Source organism: Oncorhynchus keta, chromosome 1 (genome assembly GCF_023373465.1).
Source record: "Oncorhynchus keta strain PuntledgeMale-10-30-2019 chromosome 1, Oket_V2, whole genome shotgun sequence".
NCBI lineage: Eukaryota > Metazoa > Chordata > Actinopteri > Salmoniformes > Salmonidae > Oncorhynchus > Oncorhynchus keta.
The window spans coordinates 15,651,980-15,666,736 of record NC_068421.1 but is presented as its reverse complement, the minus strand read 5'-3'; the positions used below and the strand labels follow the sequence as shown (position 1 = coordinate 15,666,736).

The 14,757-nt window shown below is 44.4% G+C and overlaps 1 long non-coding RNA gene across 15 annotated transcripts; it reads left to right on the top strand.

Annotated features, from left to right (window-relative positions):
* Positions 1 to 10,267: 10,267 nt before the first annotated feature.
* Positions 10,268 to 12,538, top strand: LOC127924972 (uncharacterized). Of its 15 annotated transcripts, none has more exons than XR_008119626.1 (6): positions 10,268 to 10,310; positions 10,431 to 10,508; positions 10,587 to 10,664; positions 11,210 to 11,403; positions 11,680 to 11,796; positions 12,382 to 12,527. It is a non-coding gene; the product is annotated as an uncharacterized LOC127924972 (long non-coding RNA). The 15 variants fall into 15 exon arrangements; XR_008119538.1 differs by having other exon boundaries at positions 10,548 to 10,664; XR_008119839.1 differs by lacking the exon at positions 10,431 to 10,508.
* The last annotated feature ends 2,219 nt before the right edge of the window (positions 12,539 to 14,757 follow it).

The window sequence follows — 14,757 nt, the reverse complement described above, 5'->3', positions numbered from 1 at the left end:
TGATATAAACGTGAATGCACTGATATAAACGTGAATGCCCTGATATAAACGTGAATGCACTGATATAAACGTGAATGCACTGATATAAACGTGAATGCACTGATATAAACATGAATGCACTGATATAAACGTGAATGCACTGATATAAACGTGAATGCACTGATATAAACGTGAATGCACTGATATAAACGTGAATGCCCTGATATAAACGTGAATGCACTGATATAAACGTGAATGCACTGATATAAACGTGAATGCACTGATATAAACGTGAATGCCCTGATATAAACGTGAATGCCCTGATATAAACGTGAATGCACTGATATAAACGTGAATGCACTGATATAAACGTGAATGCACTGATATAAACGTGAATGCACTGATATAAACGTGAATGCCCTGATATAAACGTGAATGCCCTGATATAAACGTGAATGCACTGATATAAACGTGAATGCACTGATATAAACGTGAATGCACTGATATAAACGTGAATGCACTGATATACACGTGAATGCACTGATATAAACGTGAATGCCCTGATATAAACGTGAATGCACTGATATAAACGTGAATGCACTGATATACACGTGAATGCACTGATATAAACATGAATGCACTGATATAGACCTGAATGCCCTGATATAAACGTGAATGCACTGATATAAACGTGAATGCACTGATATAAACGTGAATGCCCTGATATAAACCTGAATGCACTGATATAAACGTGAATGCACTGATATAAACGTGAATGCCCTGATATAAACGTGAATGCCCTGATATAAACGTGAATGCCCTGATATAAACGTGAATGCCCTGATATAAACGTGAATGCACTGATATAAACGTGAATGCCCTGATATAAACGTGAATGCACTGATATAAACGTGAATGCACTGATATAAACGTGAATGCACTGATATAAACGTGAATGCCCTGATATAAACGTGAATGCACTGATATAAACGTGAATGCCCTGATATAAACGTGAATGCCCTGATATAAACGTGAATGCCCTGATATAAACGTGAATGCCCTGATATAAAAGTGAATGCACTGATATAAACGTGAATGCACTGATATAAACGTGAATGCTCTGATATAAACGTGAATGCACTGATATAAACGTGAATGCCCTGATATAAACGTGAATGCCCTGCATGATATAAATGTGAATGCCCTGATATAAACGTGAATGCTCTGATATAAACGTGAATGCCCTGATATAAACGTGTGAATGCCCTGATATAAACGTGAATGCCCTGATATAAACGTGAATGCACTGATATAAACGTGAATGCACTGATATAAACGTGAATGCCCTGATATAAACGTGAATGCCTGATATAAACGTGAATGCCCTGATATAAACGTGAATGCACTGATATAAACGTGAATGCCCTGATATAAACGTGAATGCCCTGATATAAACGTGAATGCCCTGATATAAACGTGAATGCACTGATATAAACGTGAATGCACTGATATAAACGTGAATGCCCTGATATAAACGTGAATGCCCTGATATAAACGTGAATGCCCTGATATAAACGTGAATGCCCTGATATAAACGTGAATGCCCTGATATAAACGTGAATGCACTGATATAAACGTGAATGCACTGATATAAACGTGAATGCACTGATATAAACGTGAATGCACTGATATAAACGTGAATGCACTGATATAAACGTGAATGCACTGATATAAACGTGAATGCACTGATATAAACGTGAATGCACTGATATAAATGTGAATGCCCTGATATAAACGTGAATGCACTGATATAAACGTGAATGCCCTGATATAAACGTGAATGCCCTGATATAAACGTGAATGCACTGATATAAACGTGAATGCACTGATATAAACGTGAATGCACTGATATAAACGTGAATGCCCTGATATAAACGTGAATGCACTGATATAAACGTGAATGCCCTGATATAAACGTGAATGCACTGATATAAACGTGAATGCCCTGATATAAACGTGAATGCACTGATATAAACGTGAATGCCCTGATATAAACGTGAATGCCCTGATATAAACGTGAATGCCCTGATATAAACGTGAATGCCCTGATATAAACGTGAATGCCCTGATATAAACGTGAATGCCCTGATATAAACGTGAATGCACTGATATAAACGTGAATGCACTGATATAAACGTGAATGCCCTGATACAAACCTGAATGCACTGATACAAACGTGAATGCACTGATATAAACGTGAATGCCCTGATATAAACGTCAATACACTGATATAAACTTGAATGCCCTGATATAAACGTGAATGCACTGATATAAACATGAATGCACTGATATAAACGTGAATGCACTGATATAAACGTGAATGCACTGATATAAACGTGAATGCACTGATATAAACATGAGTGCCCTGATATAAACGTGAATGCACTGATATAAACGTGAATGCACTGATATAAACGTGAATGCCCTGATATAAACGTGAATGCCCTGATATAAACGTGAATGCCCTGATATAAACGTGAATGCACTGATATAAACGTGACAGCCCTGATATAAACGTGAATGCACTGATATAAACGTGAATGCACTGATATAAACGTGAATGCCCTGATATAAACGTGAATGCCATGATATAAACGTGAATGCCCTGATATAAACGTGAATGCACTGATATAAACGTGAATGCACTGATATAAACGTGAATGCACTGATATAAACGTGAATGCCATGATATAAACGTGAATGCACTGATATAAGCGTGAATGCCCTGATATAAACGTGAATGCACTGATATAAACGTGAATGCACTGATATAAACGTGAATGCACTGATATAAACGTGAATGCACTGATATAAACGTGAATGCCCTGATATAAACGTGAATGCACTGATATAAACGTGAATGCACTGATATAAACGTGAATGCCCTGATATAAACGTGAATGCACTGATATAAACGTGAATGCACTGATATAAACGTGAATGCCCTGATATAAACGTGAATGCCCTGATATAAACGTGAATGCCCTGATATAAACGTGAATGCCCTGATATAAACGTGAATGCACTGATATAAACGTGAATGCACTGATATAAACGTGAATGCACTGATATAAACGTGAATGCACTGATATAAACGTGAATGCACTGATATAAACGTGAATGCCCTGATATAAACGTGAATGCACTGATATAAACGTGAATGCCCTGATATAAACGTGAAAGCACTGATATAAACGTGAATGCCCTGATATAAACGTGAATGCCCTGATATAAAAGTGAATGCACTGATATAAACGTGAATGCACTGATATAAACGTGAATGCTCTGATATAAACGTGAATGAACTGATATTAACGTGAATGCCCTGATATAAACGTGAATGCACTGATATAAATGTGAATGCCCTGATATAAACGTGAATGCTCTGATATAAACGTGAATGCCCTGATATAAACGTGAATGCCCTGATATAAACGTGAATGCCCTGATATAAACGTGAATGCACTGTTATAAACGTGAATGCACTGATATAAACGTGAATGCCCTGATATAAACGTGAATGCCCTGATATAAACGTGAATGCCCTGATATAAACGTGAATACACTGATATAAACGTGAATGCCCTGATATAAACGTGAATGCCCTGATATAAACGTGAATGCCCTGATATAAACGTGAATGCACTGATATAAACGTGAATGCACTGATATAAACGTGAATGCCCTGATATAAACGTGAATGCCCTGATATTAACGTGAATGCCCTGATATAAACGTGAATGCCCTGATATAAACGTGAATGCACTGATATAAACGTGAATGAACTGATATTAACGTGAATGCACTGATATAAATGTGAATGCCCTGATATAAACGTGAATGCCCTGATATAAACGTGAATGCACTGATATAAACGTGAATGCACTGATATAAACGTGAATGCCCTGATACAAACCTGAATGCACTGATACAAACGTGAATGCACTGATATAAACGTGAATGCCCTGATACAAACCTGAATGCACTGATACAAACGTGAATGCACTGATATAAACGTGAATGCCCTGATATAAACGTCAATGCACTGATATAAACGTGAATGCCCTGATATAAACGTGAATGCACTGATATAAACGTGAATGCACTGATATAAACGTGAATGCACTGATATAAACCTGAATGCACTGATATAAACGTGAATGCACTATAAAATGCGTGAATGCACTGATATAAACGTGAATGCACTGATATAAACGTGAATGCACTGATATAAACGTGAATGCACTGATATAAACGTGAATGCACTGATATAAACGTGAATGCCCTGATATAAACGTGAATGCACTGATATAAACGTGAATGCACTGATATAAACGTGAATGCACTGATATAAACGTGAATGCCCTGATATAAACGTGAATGCCCTGATATAAACGTGAATGCACTGATATAAACGTGAATGCACTGATATAAACGTGAATGCCCTGATATAAACGTGAATGCACTGATATAAACGTGAATGCCCTGATATAAACGTGAATGCCCTGATATAAACGTGAATGCACTGATATAAACGTGAATGCACTGATATAAACGTGAATGCACTGATATAAACGTGAGATGCCCTGATGCCCTGATATAAACGTGAATGCCCTGATATAAACATGAATGCCCTGATATAAACGTGAATGCCCTGATATAAATGTGAATGCACTAATATAAACGTGAATGCACTGATATAAACGTGAATGCACTGATATAAACGTGAATGCCCTGATATAAACGTGAATACACTGATATAAACGTGAATGCCCTGATATAAACGTGAATGCCCTGATATAAACGTGAATACACTGATATAAACGTGAATGCCCTGATATAAACGTGAATGCCCTGATATAAACGTGAATGCCCTGATATAAACGTGAATGCCCTGATATAAACGTGAATGCCCTGATATAAACGTGAATGCCCTGATATAAACGTGAATGCACTGATATAAACGTGAATGCCCTGATATAAACGTGAATGCCCTGATATAAACGTGAATGCCCTGATATAAACGCGTGAATGCCCTGATATAAACGTGAATGCCTGATATAAACGTGAATGCACTGATATATAAACGTGAATGCCCTGATATAAACGTGAATGCCCTGATATAAACGTGAATGCCCTGATATAAACGTGAATGCCCTGATATAAACGTGAATGCACTGATATAAACGTGAATGCCCTGATATAAACGTGAATGCACTGATATAAACGTGAATGCCCTGATATAAACGTGAATGCATGATATAAACGTGAATGCCCTGATATAAACGTGAATGCCCTGATATAAACGTGAATGCACTGATATAAACGTGAATGCCCTGATATAAACGTGAATGCCCTGATATAAACGTGAATGCCCTGATATAAACGTGAATGCACTGATATAAACGTGAATGCACTGATATAAACGTGAATGCCCTGATACAAACATGAATGCACTGATACAAAAGTGAATGCACTGATATAAACGTGAATGCCCTGATATAAACGTCAATGCACTGATATAAACGTGAATGCCCTGATATAAACGTGAATGCACTGATATAAACGTGAATGCACTGATATAAACGTGAATGCACTGATATAAACGTGATATAAACGTGAATGCACTGATATAAACGTGAATGCACTGATATAAACGTGAATGCACTGATATAAACGTGAATGCACTGATATAAACGTGAATGCACTGATATAAACGTGAATGCACTGATATAAACGTGAATGCACTGATATAAACGTGAATGCACTGATATAAACGTGAATGCACTGATATAAACGTGAATGCACTGATATAAACGTGAATGCACTGATATAAACGTGAATGCACTGATATAAACGTGAATGCACTGATATAAACGTGAATGCACTGATATAAACGTGAATGCACTGATATAAACATGAATGCACTGATATAAACGTGAATGCACTGATATAAACGTGAATGCACTGATATAAACGTGAATGCACTGATATAAACGTGAATGCACTGCTATAAACGTGAATGCACTGATATAAACGTGAATGCACTGATATACACGTGAATGCACTGATATAAACGTGAATGCCATGATATAAACGTGAATGCACTGATATAAACGTGAATGCACTGATATAAACGTGAATGCACTGATATAAACGTGAATGCACTGATATAAACGTGAATGCACTGATATAAACGTGAATGACCCTGGCATGTTGGCAACTTTGACTATATGAGTTGTGCCTGTTGTCAGCAAATCAGACAATGAAGAAGAAAATTGACTACTTGAAAACGGAGATAGCATCTATGACAGCACGGGCAGCCCCATTAAAGCTATAATGCACAGCTACAAAGATGAGTCGTCTATCTCTATGGCTCGTTGTTCATATGTCTACCCTCTCATTGGTTAAAATGGTTCCACCTGATCTTGCCTTCCATCTTTGAAGACATGTATTACCATTGTTAGAGTGGTCACTGGAATATCTTGTCAATATAATAGACAATCTCTGGGGATTCAACATATATTGAAAGCAGGAACTTCCACATAGGTTCGGTTCTTAAATTAATTAAGCAATTAACATCCATCATGCTTAGTACATTGTTTTGGCTACATTGTTGTACATTGTTTTGGCAACCATGGCAACAAGAGATCTCAGTGACTTTGAAAGAAGGGTAGGAACATAGGGGAACATAGGGGAACATAGGGGATTAAAGTGTGTGTGTGTGTGTGTGTGTGTGTGTGTGTGTGTGTGTGTGTGTGTGTGTGTGTGTGTGTGTGTGTGTGTGTGTGTGTGTGTGTGTGTGTGTGTGTGTGTGTGTGTGTGTGTGTGTGTGTGTGTGTGTGTGTGTGTGTGTGTGTGTGTGTGTGTGTGTGTGTGTGTGTGTGTGTCACCAGATCTCAACCCAATTGAACACTTCTGGGAAATTCTGGAGTGGCGCTTGAGTTAGCTTTTCCATCAACAAATGGAATTTCTCGTGGAGGATCAGTGTCACGTCCCTACAATAGAGTTCAAGATATTTTTAGAACCTACCCCCAGATGCATTGAAAGTGTTCTGGCAGCTCATGGTGTCCCAACTGCCTATTAAATAACCTATGTTGGTGTCAGCTTTATTTTGGCACTTACCCGTATGTGCTACTGTAGGTTGAATGACACAGCCCCAAGAGCGCATTTACTACAGTAATGTACGTACGCCTGCTAGTATAAACTGTGTAGTAAATTGAATACTACTATGTTTATGCTTGTAAGCCTGTTTGTTGGGAATACCAAGAAATAAATAATGCAAGAGAGGTGGGGGGGGGGGTAAAGAGAGAGAGAGACAGAGAGAGAAGGGGGGGTAGAGAGAGAGAGAGAGAGAGAGAGAGAGAGAGAGAGAGAGAGAGAGAGAGAGAGGGATAGAGACAGAGAGAGAGAAGGAGGGTAGAGACAGAGAGAGAAGGGGAGTAGAGACAAAGAGAAGGGGAGCAGAGAGAGAGAAGGGGAGTAGAGAGAGAGAAGGGGGGTAGAGACAGAGAGAGAATGGGAGTAGAGACAGAGAGAGAGAGAAGGGGGTAGAGACAGAGATAGAGAAGGGGAGTAGAGACACAGAGAGAAGGGGAGCAGAGAGAGAGAGAGAAGGGGAGTAGAGACACAGAGAGAAGGGGAGCAGAGAGAGAGAGAGAAGGGGAGTAGAGACACAAAGAGAGAAGGGGGGTAAAGACTCAGAGAGAGAAGGGGGTAGAGACACAGAGAGAAGGGGAGCAGAGAGAGAGAAGGGGAGTAGAGAGAGAGAGGAGGGGGTAGAGGGAGAGAGAGAAGGGGAGTAGAGACAGAAAGAGAGAAGGGGGGTAGAGACAGAGAGAGAGAATGGGGGTAGAGACAGAGAGAGAGAATGGGGGTAGAGACAGAGAGAGAGAAGGGGGCAGAAACAGAGAGAGAAGGGGGGTAGAGACAGAGAGAGAAGGGGAGTAGAGACAGAGAGAGAAGGGGAGTAGAGACAGAGAGCGAAGGGGATTAGAGAGAGAGAAGGGGAGTAGAGACACAGAAAGAAGGGGGGTAGAGACAGAGAGAGAGAAGGGGGGGTAGAGACAGAGAGAAAAGGGGAGTAGAGAGAAAGAAGGGGATAGAGAGAGAGAGAATGGGGTAGAGAGAGAGAGAGAGAGAGAGAGAGAGAGAGAGAGAGAGAGAGAGAGAGAGAGAGAGAGAGAGAGAGAGAGAGAGAGAGAAGGGGTTGAAAAGAGAGAGAGAGAGAATGGGTTAGAGAGAGTGAGGGAATGGGGGTAGATAGAGAGAGAAGGGGAGAGAGAGAGAAGGGGGGTATTTGAGAGAGAAGGGGGTAGAGATAGAGAGAGAAGGGGGTTAGAGACAGAGAGAGAAGGGGGGTAGAGAGAGAGAAAAGGGCGATAGAGAGAGACAGTGAAAGGTAGCATGTGGTATTGATTCTATATGATAGAGCAGTACAGGGCTTCTAGAGAGAGAAAGGAGGGGGTTAGAGAGAGAGGGGGGGGGTAGAGTGAGAGAGAAGGGGGGTAGAGAGAGAGAGTGAAAGACAGCATGTGGTATTGATTCTATATGATAGAGCAGTACAGGGCTTCTAGAGAGAGAGAGCAGGGGGGTAGAGAAAGAGAAGGGGGGTAGAGTGAGAGAGACGGGGGGTAGAGTGAGAGAGAAGGGGGGTAGAGTGAGAGAGAGGGGGGTAGAGAGAGAAGGAGGGTAGAGTGAGAGAGAAGGGGGTAGAGAGAGAGACAGTGAAAGGCAGTATGTGGTATTGATGTCATATGATAGAGCAGTACAGGGCTTCTAGAGAGAGCGAGGAGGGGGGTAGAGTGAGAGAGAGGGGGTAAAGCGAGAGGAGGGGGGTAGAGAGAGAGAAGGGTGGTAGAGAGAGAGAGAAGGGGGTAGAGTGAGAGAGAGGGGGTAAAGCGAGAGGAGGGGGGTAGAGAGAGAAGGGGGTAGAGTGAGAGAGAAGGGGGTAGAGATAGAGAAGGGGGTAGAGTGAGAGAGGGGGGGTAGAGTGAGAGAGAGAGAAGGGGGTAGAGTGAGAGAGAAGGGTGGTAGAGAGAGAGAGGAGGGGTAGAGAGAGAGAGAAGGGGGTAGAGAGAGAGAAGGGGGTAGAGTGAGAGAGAGAAGGGGTAGAGTGAGAGAGAGAAGGGTGGTAGAGAGAGAGAGAAGGGGGGTAGAGTGAGAGAGAGGGTGTAAAGCGAGAGGAGGGGGTAGAGAGAGAGAAGGGGGTAGAGTGAGAGAGAAGGGGGGTAGAGTGAGAGAGACAGGGGGTAGAGTGAGAGAGAAGGGGGTAGAGTGAGAGAGAGGTGGGTAGAGAGAGAAGGAGGGTAGAGTGAGAGAGAAGGGGGTAGAGAGAGAGACAGTGAAAGGCAGCATGTGGTATTGATGTCATATGATAGAGCAGTACAGGGCTTCTAGAGAGAGCGAGGAGGGGGGTAGAGAAAGAGAAGGGGGTAGAGTGAGAGAGAAGGGCGGTAGAGAGAGAGTGAAATGCAGCGTGTGTTATTGATTTCATATAACAGAGTAGTACAGGACTTACAGAGAGAGAGAGAGGAGGGGGTAGAGAGAGAGAGAAGGGGGTAGAGAGAGAAGGGGGGTAGAGTGAGAGAGAGAAGGGGGTAGAGTGAGAGAGAAGGGTGGTAGAGAGAGAGAGGAGGGGGGTAGAGAGAGAGAGAGGGGGGTAGAGAGAGAGAAGGGGTAGAGTGAGAGAGAAGGGTGGTAGAGAGAGAGAGAAGGGGGGTAGAGTGAGAGAGAGGGGGTAAAGCGAGAGGAGGGGGGTAGAGAGAGAGAAGGGGGGTAGAGTGAGAGAGAAGGGGGGTAGAGATAGAGAAGGGGGGTAGAGTGAGAGAGAGGGGGGTAGAGAGAGAGGAGGGGGGTAGAGAGAGAGAAGGGGGGTAGAGTGAGAGAGAAGGGGGGTAGAGAGAGAGAAGAGGAGTAGAGAGAGAGGCAGTGAAAGGCAGCGTGTGGTATTGATTTCATATGATAGAGCAGTACAGGGCTTTCTTGGGGAACCCTGCTCTAGACAACTAGCATTAAATAATGCACATTGATATAAAGTCGCCTCCTATAATCCCATAAGGAGGAATACTGCACCATATCGTCTCGTAACAAAGCACCATGGAGAGATGGACACTAGTCCAAATAGATACTACATACAGTGCATTCGGAAAGTACTCAGACACCTCGACTTTTTCCACATTTTGTTACGTTACAGACTTATTCTGAAACACTGGTACCGAGTCAGTGTGGAGGTTATATACAGGGGGCACCGGTACCGAGTCAGTGTAGAGGTTATATACAGGGGGCACCGGTACCGAGTCAGTGTGCTGGGGGTTATATACAGGGGGCACCGGTACCGAGTCAGTGTGGAGGCTATATACAGGGGGCACCGGTACCGAGTCAGTGTGGAGGTTATATACAGGGGGCACCGGTACCGAGTCAGTGTGGAGGTTATATACAGGGGGCACCGGTACCGAGTCAGTGTGGAGGTTATATACAGGGGGTACCAGTACCGAGTCAGTGTGGAGGTTATATACAGGGGGCACCGGTACCGAGTCAGTGTGGAGGTTATATACAGGGGGCACCGGTACCGAGTCAGTGTGGAGGTTATATACAGGGGGCACCGGTACCGAGTCAGTGTGGAGGTTATATACAGGGGTACCGGTACCGAGTCAGTGTGGAGGTTATATACAGGGGGCACCGGTACAGAGTCAGTGTGGAGGTTATATACAGGGGGAACCGGTACAGAGTCAATGTGGAGGTTATATACAGGGGGCACCGGTACCGAGTCAGTGTAGAGGTTATATACAGGGGGCACCGGTACAGAGTCAGTGTAGAGGTTATATACAGGGGGCACCGGTACAGAGTCAGTGTAGAGGTTATATACAGGGGGAACCGGTACAGAGTCAATGTGGAGGTTATATACAGGGGGCACCGGTACCGAGTCAATGTGGAGGTTATATACAGGGGGCACCGGTACCGAGTCAGTGTGGAGGTTATATACAGGGGGTACCGGTACCGAGTCAATGTGGAGGTTATATACAGGGGGCACCGGTACCGAGTCAATGTGGAGGTTATATACAGGGGGCACCGGTACCGAGTCAGTGTGGAGGTTATATACAGGGGGCACCGGTACCGAGTCAATGTGGAGGTTATATACAGGGGGCACCGGTACCAAGTCAGTGTGGAGGTTATATACAGGGGGCACCGGTACCGAGTCAGTGTGGAGGTTATATACAGGGGGCACCGGTACCGAGTCAGTGTGGAGGTTATATACAGGGGCACCGGTACCGAGTCAGTGTGGAGGTTATATACAGGGGGCACCGGTACCGAGTCAGTGTGGAGGTTATATACAGGGGGCACCGGTACCGAGTCAGTGTGGAGGTTATATACAGGGGGCACCGGTACCGAGTCAATGTGGAGGTTATATACAGGGGGAACCGGTACAGAGTCAGTGTGGAGGTTATATACAGGGGGCACCGGTGCCGAGTCAGTGTAGAGGTTATATACAGGGGGCACTGGTACCGAGTCAGTGTGGAGGTTATATACAGGGGGCACCGGTACCGAGTCAGTGTAGAGGTTATATACAGGGGGCACCGGTACCGAGTCAGTGTGCTGGGGGTTATATACAGGGGGCACCGGTACCGAGTCAGTGTGGAGGTTATATACAGGGGGCACCGGTACCGAGTCAGTGTGGAGGTTATATACAGGGGGCACCGGTACCGAGTCAGTGTGGAGGTTATATACAGGGGGCACCGGTACCGAGTCAGTGTGGAGGTTATATACAGGGGGCACCGGTACCAAGTCAGTGTGGAGGTTATATACAGGGGGCACCGGTACCGAGTCAGTGTGGAGGTTATATACAGGGGTACCGGTACCGAGTCAGTGTGGAGGTTATATACAGGGGGCACCGGTACAGAGTCAGTGTGGAGGTTATATACAGGGGGAACCGGTACAGAGTCAATGTGGAGGTTATATACAGGGGGCACCGGTACCGAGTCAGTGTAGAGGTTATATACAGGGGGCACCGGTACAGAGTCAGTGTAGAGGTTATATACAGGGGGCACCGGTACAGAGTCAGTGTAGAGGTTATATACAGGGGGAACCGGTACAGAGTCAATGTGGAGGTTATATACAGGGGGCACCGGTACCGAGTCAATGTGGAGGTTATATACAGGGGCACCGGTACCGAGTCAGTGTGGAGGTTATATACAGGGGCACCGGTACCGAGTCAGTGTGGAGGTTATATACAGGGGCACCGGTACCGAGTCAGTGTGCTGGGGGTTATATACAGGGGCACCGGTACCGAGTCAGTGTGCTGGGGTTATATACAGGGGGCACCGGTACCGAGTCAGTGTGGAGGTTATATACAGGGGGCACCGGTACCGAGTCAGTGTGGAGGTTATATACAGGGGGCACCGGTACCGAGTTAGTGTGGAGGTTATATACAGGGGGTACTGGTACCGAGTCAGTGTGGAGGTTATATACAGGGGGCACCGGTACCGAGTCAGTGTAGAGGTTATATACAGGGGGCACCGGTACCGTGTCAGTGTAGAGGTTATATACAGGGGGAACCGGTACAGAGTCAATGTGGAGGTTATATACAGGGGGCACCGGTACCGAGTCAATGTGGAGGTTATATACAGGGGGCACCGGTACCGAGTCAGTGTGGAGGTTATATACAGGGGGCACTGGTACCGAGTCAGTGTGCTGGGGGTTATATACAGGGGGCACCGGTACCGAGTCAGTGTGGAGGTTATATACAGGGGGCACCGGTACCGAGTCAGTGTGCTGGGGGTTATATACAGGGGGCACCGGTACCGAGTCAGTGTGCTGGGGGTTAGTTGAGGTCATTTCTAAATGTACAGTTGAAGTCAGAAGATTACAGACACTTAGGTTGGAGTCATTAAAACTTGTTTTTCAACCACTCCACAAATGTCTTGTTAACGTTTTGGCAAGTCGGTTTTGGCATGTTTTGGCAAGTCGGTTAGGACATCTACTTCGTGCGTCATTTTTCCAAAAATTGTTTACAGACAGATTATTTAATTTATAATTCACTGTATCACAATTCCAGTGGGTCAGAAGTTTACATACACTAAGTTGACTGTGCCTTTAAACAGCTTGGAATTTTATTTTTAAATGATGTCATGGCTTTAGAAGCCTCTGACAGGATAATTGACATAATTTGAGTCAATTGGAGGTGTACCTGTGGCTGTATTTCAGGGCCTACCTTCAGTGCCTCTTTGCTTGACATCACAGGGAAATCAGCCAAGACCTCAGAAAAACATTGTAGACCTCCACAAGTCTGGTTCATCCTTGGAAGCAATTTCCAAACACCTGAAGGTACCATGTTCATCTGTACAAACAATAGTACGCAAATATAAACACAATGGGACCGCTCAGCAAGGAAACGCGTCCTGTCTCCTAGATATGAACGTGCTTTGGTGTGAAAAGTGCAAATCAATCCAAGAACAACAACAAAGGACCTTGTGAAGATGCTGGGGGAAACAGGCACAAAAGTATCTATGTCCACAGTAAAACGAGTCCTATATCGACATAACCTGAAAGGCCGCTCAGCAAGGAAGAAGCCACTGCTCAAGAACCACCATAAAAAAGCCAAACTATGGTTTGCAACTGCACATGAGGACAAAGGTCATACATTTTGGAGAAATGTCCTCTGGTCTGATTAAACAAAATTGGAACTGTTTGGCCATAATGACCATCGTTATGTTTGGAGGAAAAAGGGGGCGGCTTGGAAGCTGAAGAACACATCCCAACCGTGAAGCACGGGGGTGGCAGCATCATGTTGTGAGGGTGCTTTACTGCAGGAGGGCCTGGTGCACTTCACAAAATAGATGGCAGCATGAGGGTGGAAAATTACGTGGATATATTGAAGGAACATCGCAAGACATCAGTCAGGAAGTTAAAGCTTGGTCACAAATGGTGCTTCCAAATGGACAATGACCCCAAGCATACTTCCAAAGTTGTGGACAACAAAGTCAAGGTATTGGAGTGGCCATCACAAAGCCCTTACCTCACTCAATCCTATAGAAAATTTGTGGGCAAAACTGAAAAAGCGTGTGCGAGCAAGGAGGCCGTACAAACCTGATTCAGTTACACAAGCTCTGTCAGGAGGAATGGGCCAAAATTCACCCAACTTATTGAAGAAAGCTTGTGGAAGGCTACACGAAACATTTGATCCAAGGTAGTTCTCCCATTCTTCTCTGAAGAGGCTCTCAAGCTTTATCAGGTTGGATGGGGAGCGTCGCTGCACAGCTATTTCCGGGTCTATCCAGAGATGTTCGATTGGATTCAAGTCCGGGCTCCGGCTTGGTCACTCAAGGACATTCAGAGACTTGTCCCGAAGCCACTCCTGCATTGTCTTGGCTGTGTGCTTAGGGTCATTATCCAATTGTAAGGTGAACTTTAGCCTTAGTCAAAGGTTCTGAGTGCACTGGAGCAGGTTTTCTTCAAGGATCTCTCTCTACTTTCCTCCATTCATCTTTCCCTCAACCCTGACTAGTCTTCCCAGTCCCTGATGCTGCCACCACCATGCTTCACCGTAGGGATGGTGCCAGGTTTCCTCCAGACGTGACATTTGGCATTCAGGCCAAAGAGTTCTACCATGGTTTCATCAGACCAGAGAATCTTGTTTCTTATGGTCTGAGAGTCCTTTAGGTGCCTTTTGGCAAACTCCAAGCAGACTGTCATGTGCCTTTTACTGAGGAATGGCTTCCT